General features: G+C 52.1%; 1 protein-coding gene across 6 annotated transcripts in view; it reads right to left on the bottom strand.

The window, feature by feature from the left end:
- Positions 1 to 14,380, bottom strand: part of CTNNBIP1 (catenin beta interacting protein 1) — a 62,116-nt gene that overhangs the window by 28,964 nt on the left and 18,772 nt on the right. Inside the window, exons 1-4 of one of the 6 annotated variants that reach the window (XM_063805103.1) lie at positions 9,370 to 9,466; positions 7,681 to 8,011; positions 6,446 to 6,479; positions 648 to 732 (exon numbers count right to left, since the gene is read on the bottom strand). The exons of 1 other annotated variant lie outside the window; for it this stretch is intronic. The gene's annotated coding sequence lies outside the window, so the exon portion shown is untranslated. Of the gene's footprint in view, positions 1 to 647; positions 733 to 1,335; positions 1,408 to 6,445; positions 6,480 to 7,680; positions 8,012 to 9,369; positions 9,467 to 14,380 lie in introns of those variants that run through there. 4 more of the 6 variants (XM_063805097.1, XM_063805102.1, XM_003307799.7 and 1 more) reach the window with 4 other exon arrangements.

Here is a 14,380-nt window from a genome sequence, read left to right as displayed (position 1 = left end):
GGAAATGCAACCCATTCTAATAAAGAGCTTTGAAAGCTGGCCTCGCTTTGACAGGCACGAGTGGCCCTGAATACAAACACAGCCACCTGCACTCCTTTTTATTTTTAAACTGGAAGCTAATGCTCTTGAACATCCACATTTATCTATGTTAGAATATCCACTTATACCCAGGGCGGTCTTGCACCTGCTAGGAAGATGTCAAGTAAGCTCAGGCGAGGCCAGGGAGCAAAGCTGCTCCTTCAGACACATGAGCTGCCTCCAGCCCCTGCACTCGTCTTTTGTTTTGTCCATTTTAAAACACATTATGATAGATTCTAATACATTTAAAAATGTACAATTTACACTTTCATGATGTTTACATTGCAAAAAAATACAATGCCATAGAATTGGTGGTTCCTAGAGCTTATATGAAATATTATCCAGAATCTGTACATGTCTTAGCCTAAAAGAAATCAGCAGCACCCTAACATTCTCCAGAAGACCCAACACATCTGGAGAAATGAGCATCATTGGGGCTCACAGTGAAAGGTAACAGATGAGCTAACTTCATGATCAGCCCTGGAGCCTGGCGTCCAAGAGGACTCCTCACCCCCCACCCCACACTACTGTAGGGCCACATTACAGAGTCCTTCCCCTGGGGGCCTTACCTGCTTCTGGAAATTAACTTCAGGCAAACAGGTGCTCAACTGTGAGGGGAGGGCTGTGGCTGGGCAGAAGTAGGAAGGTGCCGCCCTGCAGAAACACAGAACACAGGTTGTGGGAGGAGTCGGGAGGGCCCAGGCAGCTGCCAGGGCTGGGCCTGGAGCACACGCCCCACGCTGAGGATGCACAACCGCTGGCGGGAAGCTCGTGGAGCCGGGCTCTGCCATGGTCCAGAAATACCTGTGTGTCTGGCAAGCCCAGGAAACCCGCACCCACACCTCTGGGATAAATAAGGTGCTGACGGCAGCTCAGCTGGCCTGGCATTTCCGGCCGAAGCAGGTCAGTCCGCTCAACACCACACACCCTGCTCCCCTTGGCTTAGTCACCAAGTCTAATTGAGACGCTGTGTTCAGAGACACTGTGGACCAGAATGCATCACTCCAGGAAAGTTGATGGCCAAGTTCTGCACCTGCACAAGAGAATGCCCCACCTACCAAATCTAACATGACAAGTGAGGCACAGGTAGCTCAGCACCCCGCAGCCTCTGTGCTCAGTGCATGTATATGTGTCTGTGTGCTTCAGTTGTGCACCTAAACATCAACTAACACACATGCTAGAAACACACGAAAAGCACAGTCGCAGCTTGTTCACAGACCTACAGCCTAGCCACATGTCTACATGCCCCCAACACACCTCTGGCAGGAATCTCAGAACACTGCCTTCTTTTCTTCTGCCTCCTACACAGGAGCTCATCGTTCAGGTCACCTGCACAGGTTAATGGAGCAAGAGCATGGATTGCCGAGTGGGCGGAGACACAGGAGAAGCAGGAGGCTGTGAGGGGTGCTGGGAGCCTTGCCCACCCGCTCCAGCTGCACCACCTGCTCTGCTGGGGTGCAAGACCCAGTACCTCACATCTCCAAGGCATGTATCAATCATCCCAATAAATGGTGAGGGCACAGGTCTGTGGTTATATATTATGCGGTAGACAACCACGTTCTGTAAAAGGTGCGTAATTTTGCCAGGCGCGGTGGCTCACACCTGTAATCCCAGCACTTTGGGAGGCCGAGACAGGTGGATCACAAGGTCAGGCGTTCGAGACCAGCCTGGCCAACACAGTGAAACCCTGTATCTACTAAAAATACAAAAAATTAGCTGGGCGTGGTGGCGGGCGCCTGTAATCCCAGCTACTTGGGAGGCTGAGGCAGGAGAATCGGTTGAACCTGGGAGGCAGAGTTTGCAGTGAGCTGACATCGCGCCACTACACTCTAGCCTGGGGAACAGCGTGAGACTCCATCTCAAAGAAAAAAAAAATGGGTGCTTTTACACCCACTTTTACTACCCACTCTTCTACTACCACAGGGCTCTCCACTGTCAGCCCTATAGTGGGGGAAAGGCTGCCAGACAACACTTTGAGAAACTGGTTCTGAGAGAGGTGCGGGGCCAATGACAGCTTGGAAACCCACTGTCTTCAATGAATTCTGAAAAGAAAGTTGCTCGATGACCCAAGGGGCTGAGGAAGACATGTTTTCCAGAGAAAGCGGGATTTCAAAAGCCTCCCCTAAAGTCAGACATCGCTGTAAACCTCTGACTCTCTGTTCTGTGTGTCCCTTTAACCAGCACCGGCCCTGGGATAGGAGAGCTGTCACCCACCACTGCCACCGCCTCCACCGTCAGACTAACCCTACAGGAATAGGCCATTTATAGCAATTAATTGCTCTTTTATTCCTCTAGATATCAAAGCACCAAAATACCAAGGAACCCTGGGGAACTTTCCACCCAAGTCCCCACATTCTTTCAAAAAGAGATGAAAAGAGTGAAAAGAGAGCCTTCCTCTACTTCTGAAGGGCTTTAATTTCTTCTACTACCATGACAGCCAATTATCATTCCCATCTACAGGGCTCAGACCCTTCCAAGAAGCAGAGGGGAACACTGTATTCCTGACTTCCAGGGAAGGGGTCAAAGGATAGGGACTGTCCAGGGATTCACGGACAGCTGTTCTATTTGTCATTTAATTTTTTATTTTATTTTTTGCTAACCAAACAGCAGCATATTTGCCATTTTAAAAATATTTATTTATTTATTTTTTAAGTTCCGGGATACACGTGCAGAACGTGCAGGTTACACAGGTATGTACGCATGTGCCATGGCGGTTTGTGGCACCTATCAACCCGTCACCTAGGTTTTAAGATTCGCATGCATTAGGTATTTGTCTTAATGCTCTCCCTCCCCTTGCCCCAGCCCCCCAACAGGCCCCGGTGTGTGTTGTTCTCCTCCCTGTGTCCATGTATTCTTATTGTTCAACTCCCACTTATGAGTGAGAACATACAATGTTTGGTTTTCTGTTCCTGTGTTAGTTTGCTAAGAATGATGGCTTCCAGCTTCATCCATGTCCCTGCAAAGGACACGATCTCATTCTTTTTTATGGCTGCATAGTATTCCACAGTGTATATGTGCCACATTTTCTTTATCCAGTCTATCATTGATGGGCATCTGGGTTGGTTCCAAGTCTTTGCTATTGTAAATAGTGCTGCAATAAACATAAGTGTGCATGTGTCTTTATAGTGGAATGATTTATAATCCTTTGGGTATATACCCAGTAATGGGATTGCTGGGTCAAGTGGTATTTCTGGTTCTAGATCCTTGAGGAATTGCCACACTGTCTTCCACAATGGGTTGAACTAATTCACACTACTACCAACAGCGTGAAAGCGTTCCTATTTCTCCACAGCCTCGCCAGCATTTATTGTTTCCTGATGTTTTAATAATCACCTATATTTGTCATTTTTATAGTCAGGTCAATGTTCCCAGTTTACAGAGGAATAAACTGAGGCTCAAAGTCCCTGGACCCCAGGGCCCATCCATGTAAGACAGTAAACACGCTCCAATAACTGGATTCAGTTTTCAGTTCTGCTCTGTCACTGATTGGTTGTGCACCGCGAGGCCAGTGACTGCTCTTCTGTGCACTTCATTTCACCACCTGTAGAAAGGAGATAGATCGTGACCTCTATCACGTCTTCCCTCAGTGGAGGTGAGACTAGGGCTGGCTTCCCGGGCCTGAGGCCTGGACAGTCACACAGGACCTGCATTCAGGAGGGCCCCATGCTTGGTTTACTGTTCTACTCTCACCATCTTTAAATTCTTTTTTTTTTCTTTTGAGAGAGAGGGTCTTGCTCTGTTGCTCCAGCTGGAGTACAGTGGTGCAATCATGGCTCACTGCAGCCTCGAACTCCCTAGCTCAAGCAATCCACCCACCTCAGCCTCCTGCATGGCTGAACCACAGGCATGCACCACCATACCCGGCTAATTTTTATATTTTTTGTAGCGACAGGTTCTCATTATGTTGCCCAGGGTGGTCTTGAACTCCTGGGCTCAAGCAATCCTCCCACCTCCGCCTCTCATTACAGGCATGAGCCACCACACCCAGCCTTGAAATTTTTTTTTTTTTTTTTTTTTTGAGAATGGAGTTTCTCTCTTATTGCCCAGGCTGGAGTGTAATGGCACGATCTCAGCTCACTGCAACCTCCGCCTCCCAGGTTCAAGCCATTCTCTTCCCTCAGCCTCCCGAGTAGCTGGGATTACAGATGCCCGCCACCACACCTGGCTATTTTTTGTATTTTAAGTAGAGACGGATTTCACCATGTTGGCCAGGCTAGTTTCAAACTCCTGACCTCAGGTGATCCGCCCGCCTCAGTCTCCCAAAGTGCTGGGATTATAGGCATGAGCCACCACACTGGGCCCCAGCCTTGAAATTTTTAATAATTTCTGAACAAGGGGGCTTGCACTGAGCCCTGCAAATGATACAGCTGGTCTAGAATGAGAAAAAGAAGGTCAAGATGCTTCTCAAACTGCCAAGGGTTCCACAACCTTAAGTAGACACTAAATGGACTCAAGAAGGATTTACTGAAACTTTTCTAGGTACACACAGCCCTGAACCAGGCTTGGGGAGCACAAGGTACGGAACTGGGGCCGTGACACTGAGCCTGCATTCCAGTTGACTGAGTGGCTGAGGAAACCACACAACACAAGGCAAAGAGAAAACCACACAAATAATACATGATAATGAGCCAAAAAGATATGTTAGGTCAAGACACAAACCCTCCTAGAGTGCCAACCACATATCATGTACTGTGCCAAGCATCTCCCCTGAGGAAAGAAGACCCAGGGCCTTAAGCCAGCATAGGAAGTGGCAGAGCAAAGGGGTGTAGTGAGCTCTGCAGGAAGGCAGGGGAGAGGCTGGCTGCCAATGGCTCCAGGGAGAAGTCACTGGAGCTGGGCCTTGAAGGATGAACAGGAGTTTGCTGGTAGAGAGAAAGGGGAAGGCACAAGACACAGAAGTTCAGCGAACAATTACTGAGCATCTATTCTACGGCAGGCATTGAGAATACACAGGTGAGCAAAAAAGCCACGGCTCGCATGTGATGAGAGGCTTCCAATGAGCAGGGGTAGACAGACACCAGTCAAGTGACCCATATCAATGATCTCAGACACTGAGACAAAGAACATGAAGGTTAAGTTTGAGTCGCCTCGGGGATGTGCGGCTGGGAGCCTGGAGGAGAAGGAGGAGTTGGTAGGGGTGGCATACACATAGGAAGGCCCGAAGCAGGAAGAGTTGTGGCTTAGGCCAAGTTAGAGCTGGACCACAGGGGCACTCAGGGGGAGGGGAAGAGGTGTTTCAGCAGAAGGAAGTCAAGCCTCAGCTTGAAAAGACCACTGTGGCCAAGGTGTGGAGAAGAGGCTGGGGTGGAGCAGCGGGAAGCAGGAGAGGAGGGGGAGCAACCAGGCAGGGGCTTGGTTGGGTAGAGAAGGGCCAGGAGGAATGTAAGAGTGGGGCTGTGGCTGTGGCTGTGGGGAGAGGCCTGGCACATGTCCAGGGTGAGGCCCCAAAGGACAGGCTGGACAGCTGGGACTGAGAAGCCCATGGAGGCGCAAAAGCAGAGGAATGGCACAAGTGCATGTGCCCTTGGGATCAAGTCAGCACTACGGTGAACATCTGCAGAGGGTTCCAGGGCCAGAATCGAAACACGGTGACAAGCTAGTTCCGGGAAACATCAGGGGCACTTCTGGGGGCTACTTGGCCTGGAGTGAGAATGGGGGGCCTCAGGAAGAAAACACGTGCGAGCACAGGTGGGGCAGCCGCAGGGCAGGGGGCGCCTTCTGTGGGCACGCAGAGCCAGAGCAGTCAGGAACAGCGGGTGCCTGGGTGGCAGCAGCGGGACGGTGCAGGAGGGTAGGTCAGGGACCGGGGGAGCCTCTCTCTGGAAGGAAGTCCAACCTGCCAAGCGGAGGGGATTGGGCCCCGGTCAGGAGATGACTCGGGCAGAGTGGTCTCCCAGGAAGACCGGAGTCTGGGTGGATTCATGTGAAGCCCTGTGTGAGATGTGTGGAAGGGCAGGTGGGACACCACAGGCAGGACCTCATGAGGCCCAGGTGCAGGGCAGAGAGGGAGCAAGAACAGTGAGAGCTGCTCCCGAGAGGCAGGAACCAGTGGGTTTTCTATGAAGGAGGCAGAGCAGGGCAGGGGAGAGGTCCACCTGCCCCATCCCATGTCTACTCAGGCCCCACAGGCTCCTGTCCCCATCACAGCCCTCACTAAGCATGGGACTGCCCCCCACGCACATGCTCCAACAGGACAGGGGCTGCTTCAGTAGCTGTAATAACCCCATGCCAGCCTGATCCAGCACCTGGTGTGTGGCATGGCAGGCCCGCAAGGAGAGCAGGGAGGATGAGTGGCTTCTGCTCTTCTTCCTCTGCCTAGAAACCCTTTCCCTCCCTCCTCATGGTCCTCCTGGAACTCAGTACTCACCCAGTGCTGTCACCGTTGTCAAGTCTGTCGGTCCCTGCAAGAGGGAGAAGAGGGGCAGAATCTTGCCTGTCCTTTCCCAGGTGCCCTGGCCCCCACTTGCTCTGCCTGAGAGCTGTGCTCAGCCTCAGGTGAGTCTTAACCTCGGCTTTGCCTCCTCCAGGTGGGTCGGCTGACTTAACGGTGCTGGGGAAGCTCAGGGGAGGTCACCACCCAAACAGTCAAGGAGGAAGAAGGTGGGGGAACGGGAGTCTGAAGATGCTGTGGGCAGGAGGGAAGGAATCCATGGGGAAGGAGGAAGGAGGAGGAGGGCAGGGAGCAGAGGAAGGGGAGAGTGAGGCAGAGGCACAGAAAAGGCTCCCGTGGAAGGGGGAGGGCACCTGGGCCAGCAGATTGCCTGTGGCTGGGCCTGTAGGCAGAGCCGGGGTACAAGGGACCCAACAGCTGCTGGGCAGTGAGCGGGGGCGACGGGACTGGGCCAGAGGGGAGGACCAGCTAAGCTCAGTTAACTGGATGCCCTTTCCTGGGAATGGCTCCAGGCACACTCCCCAGCCCACAGCAGGGAGGGAGAGATCAGCCAGCAGCCAGCCAGGCTTTCACCAGGGGCCACGGCAGCCCGTGGGGCAGGGAAGTCTGGGGAGGAAGAGAGCACCATTGTAGACCCCACAGCTCAAGGGAGGAGGGAAGACAGCCAGGCCTTAATCCCCGAGAGCTGCCCAGCCCCAGGCCTCCCAACAGAAATCAGGATCTGAAAGGAAGACTCAGGCTGCCCAGAGCCACCCAGACCCACAGGCAAAGCTTCTATCTAGCAGGTCACAACCAGGACAAGGTGTGGGAGCCAAGGGGACCTGGTCACCAGTTCAGAGTCAGCTGCCCAAGGAACCCTGAGGAAGAGGAAGGTGCTGTCATGGGAGGATGAGAAGCATTTGCTATGAATTGGAACACATCAGAGAAAAACCAGCCCCAAATGCCTATGTACATCCTAGAGAGAGGGGAGGGCAGACAATAAAACACGAGTGATGGGGAAATCCTTAGCACACAGGAAAAAGACAGGTGCTGGGGCCAACCCGCGGGTGAGTGGGAACAGGAGTGTGGGGGTGGGCAGCGGGCCCTTCCTGAGCAAAGACGGGAAGACGGTGAGGGAGGGAGTTGGGGAGCAGAGCTGGACAGAGGCCCTATGGTGGGGGCACAGGGGCGGCTGGAGGCCAGCACTGGGGTGGGGCTGCGGTGGAACAGACCCAGGCAGAAGAGGGGACAGGGCCTGTGTCACAAGTGCAGCCGGGAGCTGGGAGCAGAGGAATGGCTGGTCTGACTCGGGGTCCAGCAGGACCACCTGACTGTTGATTGGAGACAGGCCCAGGGCCAGAGTAGAGGCCATGGCAGGAATCCAGGCAGATCTGCTGGTGTCTCAGGTGAGGGGGCAGCAGCAGAGGGTGAGGGTTCAAGGCAGCCAGCTGAGGACTCGTGGCACAGGCAGACAACAGGATCACCAGGGAGCGCACTGTGGGATGTGGGGGCAATGGTGACGGCTCCCGGGTTTTCAGTCTAAGTGGCTGAAGGTCGACATTCCTATCAATTGAGATGGGGAGAAGCAAGTGGAACAATTTTGGGGGACAATCACGAGCTGAATTTTAGACTTTAAGAGGCTTTTCCATCTCTGAGCCTTTGTTTCCTTTTCTGTAGAAAGGGGGTGATAACAGCACCTACCTCAAGGGCAGGTTGTGAAAATGAGATAACATGCAAAGAAAGCACTTGAAGCCTGGGCACATAACGAGACTCCGTCTCTACAAAAAATACAAAAGTTAGCTAGGTGTGGTGGCGTGCACTTGCAGTCACAGTTATTCCGGAGGCTGAGGTGGGAGGATCGCTTGAGCCTGGAAAATCAAGGCTGCAGTGAGCAGTGATCATGCCACTAAACTCCAGCCTAGGTGACAGGGCAAGACCCTGTCTCTAAAAAAAAAAAAAAAAAAAAAAAAGAGGACAGGTGCGGTGGCTCAGACCTGTAATCCCAGAACTTTGGGAGGCCAAGGCGGGTGGATCACCTGAGGTTGGGAGTTCAAGACCAGCCTGACCAACATGGAGAAACCCTGTCTCTACTAAAAATACAAAATTAGCCGTGTTGGTAGTGCATGCCTGTACTTGGGAGGCTGAGGCAGGAGAATCGCTTGAATCTGGGAGGCAGAGGTTGTGGTGAGCCAAGATTGTGCCATTGCACTCCAGCCTGGGCAACAAGAGTGAAACTCCATCTTGAGGAAAAAAAAAAAAAAAAAAGCACTTGGCCCAGTGAGTGCCTGGTATACAGCAAAGGCTCAATAAATTCTAGTTACTATACTAATGAGATAAGAAAATGACACAGACCATGTAAGTAAATGCTTTTTGTTACAGTATGGGGGATGGGAGTAAAAATAAACAGTAAGAATTCAAAGGCTTTTAATACCCTCAGCTTCTCGTCTCTTCTCTCCCAGCTGCCCGTCAGTCCCCAGCTGGCTCAGAGGAATGATAAGGGACAGAGAGCCGGGAGGGGACCTTGCTTCCACAGTCTGAGTGCTACCCCGAATCACTGGGAACACTTCTCAGCAGGGTGCCGCTGACATTTCAGACTGGGTGCGTTTCTGCTGGAGGGCTGTCTGCACATTGCAGAAGCCAAGAGGCATTCCTGGCCTCCACCCACTAGATGCCAGTAGCAGCCCCCCTCCAGCTGTGACAATCGAATATATCTTCTGATGTTGCCGTGTGTCCCGTAGGGGACAAAATTGCCAGGTCGAGAGCACTGCTTTAAAGAAGCAGCTGACACGTACTCTGGCTTACTCTGTGCCTTGCACCATTGGCGACTCTCAGGTAAGTGAATCATTCAGTCTTCGCCACACACGTCCCTACAGGGCTTTACAAATGGGCATGCCATGGTGCACAGAGGTGACGTAACTCACCTGTCATGGCCCAGCTAGTCCACATCAGAGCAGGATGGAACCCAGGTTGTTCAAGGTCTCAACCGGTCTGCCCTGTTGCTCTCCAGTATACAAGTACCTGGGTAAAAAGTCACTCTGAGCCAGCGAGGGGGACGGGGGGCAGAGGCCTGCCACGCAGCTCCTGCTAGAGTCCCACACAAGGTAGCACCTCAGGTCCTCTAGCGACATCAAAAAAGGGAGTGCCAGAGGGAATTTCCACACGCTCCACTCTCAGTAATTAAACTGCAACAACCTCCCAGACTCTCAGGCCTCAGGAGCAACCGCCTTAATTAATATATTCCACGCTGCAGCCTCCTCCATCCACAGCCACGCTCGGTATTCCCGAACCGCACTCCACCAGCAGAGCTAGGACAAAACAGGCCTCCTAGTGAGGCATGGCATTTGCAGGCCACAGCCCCATTCTTAGGGGATAAGCCTGGGATGGGGAATGTGTCTTGAGGTCACCAACCCCAATTCAAACCTGATGCAAAGCTCCTTCCTGCTCCCTGAAGCCAGGTGATGCTACCGAAGAATAATTACTGTTGTCACCACAGCATTTTCTAAGCCCAGGCACAGAGTGGCAGAGTCAGTCAGCCCTCACAAGCCTGCAAGGTAGGAATTATTCCCATTTTATGGATGACAAAACTGAGGCTCAGAGAAGGTAAGTAACCTGCCTGAGGCCATGGAGTAATAAGTGGTAAGCCTGGATCCAAGGCCATGCTTTCCCTCTCTCCTAACAGCCCCTTCTGGCTCAGGAGTTGACAGACGCATTATCCATTTTAACTGAAATTAAAAGAAAAATGTGGGCCGGGCACGGTGGCTCACGCCTGTAACCCCAGCACTTTGGAAGGTGGAGGTGGGCAGATCAGGAGGTCAAGAGATCGCCAACATAGTAAAACCCTGTCTCTACTAAAATTACAAAAATTAGCTGGGCATGGTGGCGCACGCCTGTAATCCCAGCTACTCGGGAGGCTGAGGCAAGAGAATTGCTTGAACCCAGGAGGCAGAGGTTGCAGTGAGCTGAGATCTCGCCACTGCACTCCAACCTGGCAAAAGAGCAAGATTCCGTCTCAAGAAAAAAAAAAGAAAAAGAAAAATCCACCTTACAGGAAAAAGAAAAACGGCTAGAGTCCAACCCACTGCCAATCAGAGATTAATTCAAAAATAAGGCTTACAATTATTATATACCAATAGAAATTAATTAATTATTTTTGAGATGGAGTCTCACACCATCACCCAGGCTGGAGTGCAGTGGTGCGATCTCAGCTCACTGCAACCTCCACCTCCCGGGTTCAAGTGATTATCCTGCCTCAGCCTCCTAATAGCTGGGATTACAGGCACCCACCACCACACCCAGCTAATTTTTGTATTCTTAGTAAAGACGGGGTTTCACCATGTTGGCTAGGCTGGTCTTGAAATCCTGACCTCAAGTGATCCACCTGCCTCAGCCTCCCAAAGTGCTGGAATTACAGGCATGCGCCACCACACCCTGCTAATTAATTTTTAAAAAGAAAATATGGCCTGGGCACAGTGGCTCATGCCTGTAATCCCAACGCTTTGGGAGGCTGAGGTGGGAGTATCACTTGAGGCCAGGAGTTTGAGCCTGGGCAACAAGGTGAAACCCCATCTCTACAAAAAATTTTTTTAAAAATTTTAAAGCTGGGCATGGTGGCCGGGCGCGGTGGCTCATGCCTGTAATCCCAGCACTTTGGGAGGCTGAGGCGCGTGGATCACCTGAGGTCAGGAGTTCAAGACCAGCCTGGCAAACATGGTGAAACCCCGTCTCTACTAAAAAATACCAAAAATTAGCTGGGTGTGAGGCTGAGGCAGGAGAATCGCTTGAGCCCAGGAGGCAGAGACTGCAGTGAGCCGAGATCGCGCCACTGCACTCCAGCCTGGGTGACAGAGCAAGACTGCCTCAAAAAAAAAAAAATTAAGAAATGGTAATGTAAGGCGATGGGGAGAGGCCCTGCATCTGTCTACACACAGTGCCATCTGCATCGCATCCCAGACCACCCCATGTTAGCCACAGCTAGCCCTCCTCCAGTGGGGGCAGCCATGAAGCCCAAATGCAGGAGGACCCTTTCCTCTCTGGCTACAGGTCTGCTGCCGTGGGAGTGATTCTGGAATTCTCAACAGTTTGCCCTATGCACACTCCGAGATCAGAGTAGCCCGCCTGTCCCCTTCACAGCAGTGCCGTGCACGCTGTTCCAGGTCCAGAGCTCTCTGATGAAGGCCCTTTCGGAAGGTTCTGGGAGCATTTAAATCAAATCCACCTGACCTGATTCAATACAGCCCCGCAATGGCCAGAATGCAATGCTGCATCCAGCTGAGCCGCCTACTTACTGCAGGAAAGGTACTGACACGGCAACCAGGCTGGGAGGGAGGCGCCTGGAACCACTGGGGCATCCTCCTTTCTATGAAGGGGCTCCTGTTCAGAGCAAGCTCTGCAGGCCACCAGCAGGCATGCCACACACACCAAAGTGCTCCAGCACAGGCACAAACCTGCCTGGAGACAGCTTCCCCAGGACCTGCACACTGGACAGGAAGCAAAAAGAAAGGGCTCCTCCTGTCCCTCCCACGCACTGAGGCAGGCGGTCAGATCCAAGCTTACCCTCATATTCCCTCTACAGCCGTGGCTCTCAATGGGGGCGATTCTGCCCCACGGCAGAAATGTGGCAATATCTGGAGACATTTTTGATTGTCACGACTAGTAGGGTCCTGCTGGGTAGAGGCCAGGATCAGTGCCCACCACCAATAATTATCCAGCCCCACGTCTGGAGAGCTGAGTGAGAAGCCCTACTAGGGGGCCATCTCGGAGCTGCCGATTGCACCAGGCTCCCTCCACATCTCTGGGCCTCTGCATCTGCTATGCTTTCCACCTAGAACTTCCTTCCCTCCCTGATTCCTGAGACCAAGCCTCACAGATGTTCTCTGCTCTACAACACCTTCTCTGGGCTGCCTCGAGGCCTGTGTCTGCACATCCGCCTGCATTTCTTCTTCTCGCATCACCGCCCCAACACTGTACCTGGATATCTGAGAAATGTTCACCACCAGACTGGAAGCTCTTTGAGGACAGACCGGGGGTGGTTTTAAGGCCTTTATAGGCCCCAGGGAACCTTATTCTCAGAGACATACTAAAACAAACCCACATCTCTTATTAAATGTAATCCTCACGTAACTCACAAGAGTAGAGGGAGTGATATATTTTTTTCCCACATGGCCAATATTTTTGTGGACCCTAGAAAAACTTGTAAGGCTCTGTGCTGAAGAATCTGGACAGGTGAGACACCACTGCTAGCCACAACTGGGGCTCCTCGAGTAGTGAAGTGAATGGGAACCATGAAGGAAGTGCCCCCCAGCCTTTGCATGTCCTCACTTCAGATAATCCTAACACACCAAGGAGCTGGAGGAACCTGCATGTTCCTATAACTGGATTGGCATGAGGCATCTGTTTACATCTTCTGGTTTAAAATATTTATCCTTGTGATTCTGGCCCAGATCTCGTTGTCTCTCCAGTCCTGAATTGAGTGAAACCCACCTTTTTACAGAGGCAAGAGTACCTGGCAGGCCTGCTCTGACAGCCTCTTGCAATTCAGCTGAAAACAATGCAAACAGGAAGGCATGTGGAGCCTGAGGAAGTTTCCTTGGCTGCCCCAGAACACTCAAGATCCTGGGCTATGTCTTCAGGCTCTACTGTTCTAACCAAGGGGACGTGCTGGTGGAGGTTTTCTCTCTGCACAGTGGGGGGACAAGGACAGAAGAAAAGAAAGGCATCTTTCGGCTTAATTTTAAAAGAGGTTCTTTTTTCTTCCCAGAGAACAGCTGGAGTCCTGGAACCTGGCCAAGTCAGAGCCTGAGACCTGAAGTCAGGAACCAGCACGCCTACAAAATCCAGCCACGGATCTTCCTTTAATTCAGTCTGACTCATTACCTTCAGCCTCTGGCAGGTTCCAGAGGGGTTACTAATGCAGAATCCAGAGCCTTCTTCTATTTATAAGCCGATGGAAGGGCTGGAATCCTAGCTCTTGCATGGGTACAAGCGCCCCCTCACTCCTGGGTATGAGGTCTCCCAGGCCTGACCGACCTTCCCCATGGGCTGTGCACCTGGCAGGAAGCTTCCTGAGCAAAGGCATCAAAAGATCCTGTGTGTCAACTGGAGGTAGAGGAACGCTTTTTCTCTCCTGGGACACCAGAGAGATCCCCAGCAAGCTGACTAAGTCCCCAAAAGGCAAATTAATTTGCATTTCTGTCAGGAAGGGACCACTTCCAGACCTAGTAATTCCAGGGATGGAGCCTGGCCCAGAGGTTCTGGAGAGCATGGGTCACCTCCAGAGAGTGCGGGTCACCTCCAGAGAGTGCGATCAGACTGGAAATTGTGACCTATGGAAGCTCCATCAATCCCGCTGTCAAAAGCTATGCCAGCTCTTTGCAGGGTCACAGCTTAAAATTTTAATTACATTAGGAAATTTAAAAGTACTTCAAGGAGAAAGGGGGAAAACTGACACAGTGCTATTTTTGGCAGGGGTGGGGGGCACTCACGTTTCTCCACAAGGTACATAAGGTCCCTTCACTCTGAACCACACTGACATGTTCACGCCACCCCATTCCCACAAGGACAAGCCTCATCCTCAGAGGCAGGCCTGGGCATGGCCTGGCCCTCCCATTGCCTGAGGGTCACCCAGATCTTCTCAACAGGCACCTCTCTCTCCAGCTCTTCTCCCCTTGCCCCATTCCCTCCATAGCTTTCCCTCATTAAAGCCTCTATAATTGGTTCAAACAAACAAGCTTCCTGAACTGAGTTTGCTGCATCCCCTCAGAATCCCAGGGCTGGGAAAGCCTCCAGCTTCCTGTGGTGAGGATTAGGTCATTAAATCAATTGGATCGGCTGCAGGACTGTGCCCCTGGAAGCAGCCCCCTCCTCACCACCCGGCTCTGGGGATGGTCATCCTCAGGACCTGGCTGAGAGACCCCAGGTGCAGCCTCCTGGGGA

Source organism: Pan troglodytes, chromosome 1, assembly GCF_028858775.2.
Source record: "Pan troglodytes isolate AG18354 chromosome 1, NHGRI_mPanTro3-v2.0_pri, whole genome shotgun sequence".
In the NCBI taxonomy this organism is placed as follows: Eukaryota; Metazoa; Chordata; class Mammalia; order Primates; family Hominidae; genus Pan; species Pan troglodytes.
The sequence above is the reverse complement of the archived record's forward strand: the minus strand, read 5'-3'. Positions and strand labels throughout refer to the sequence as shown.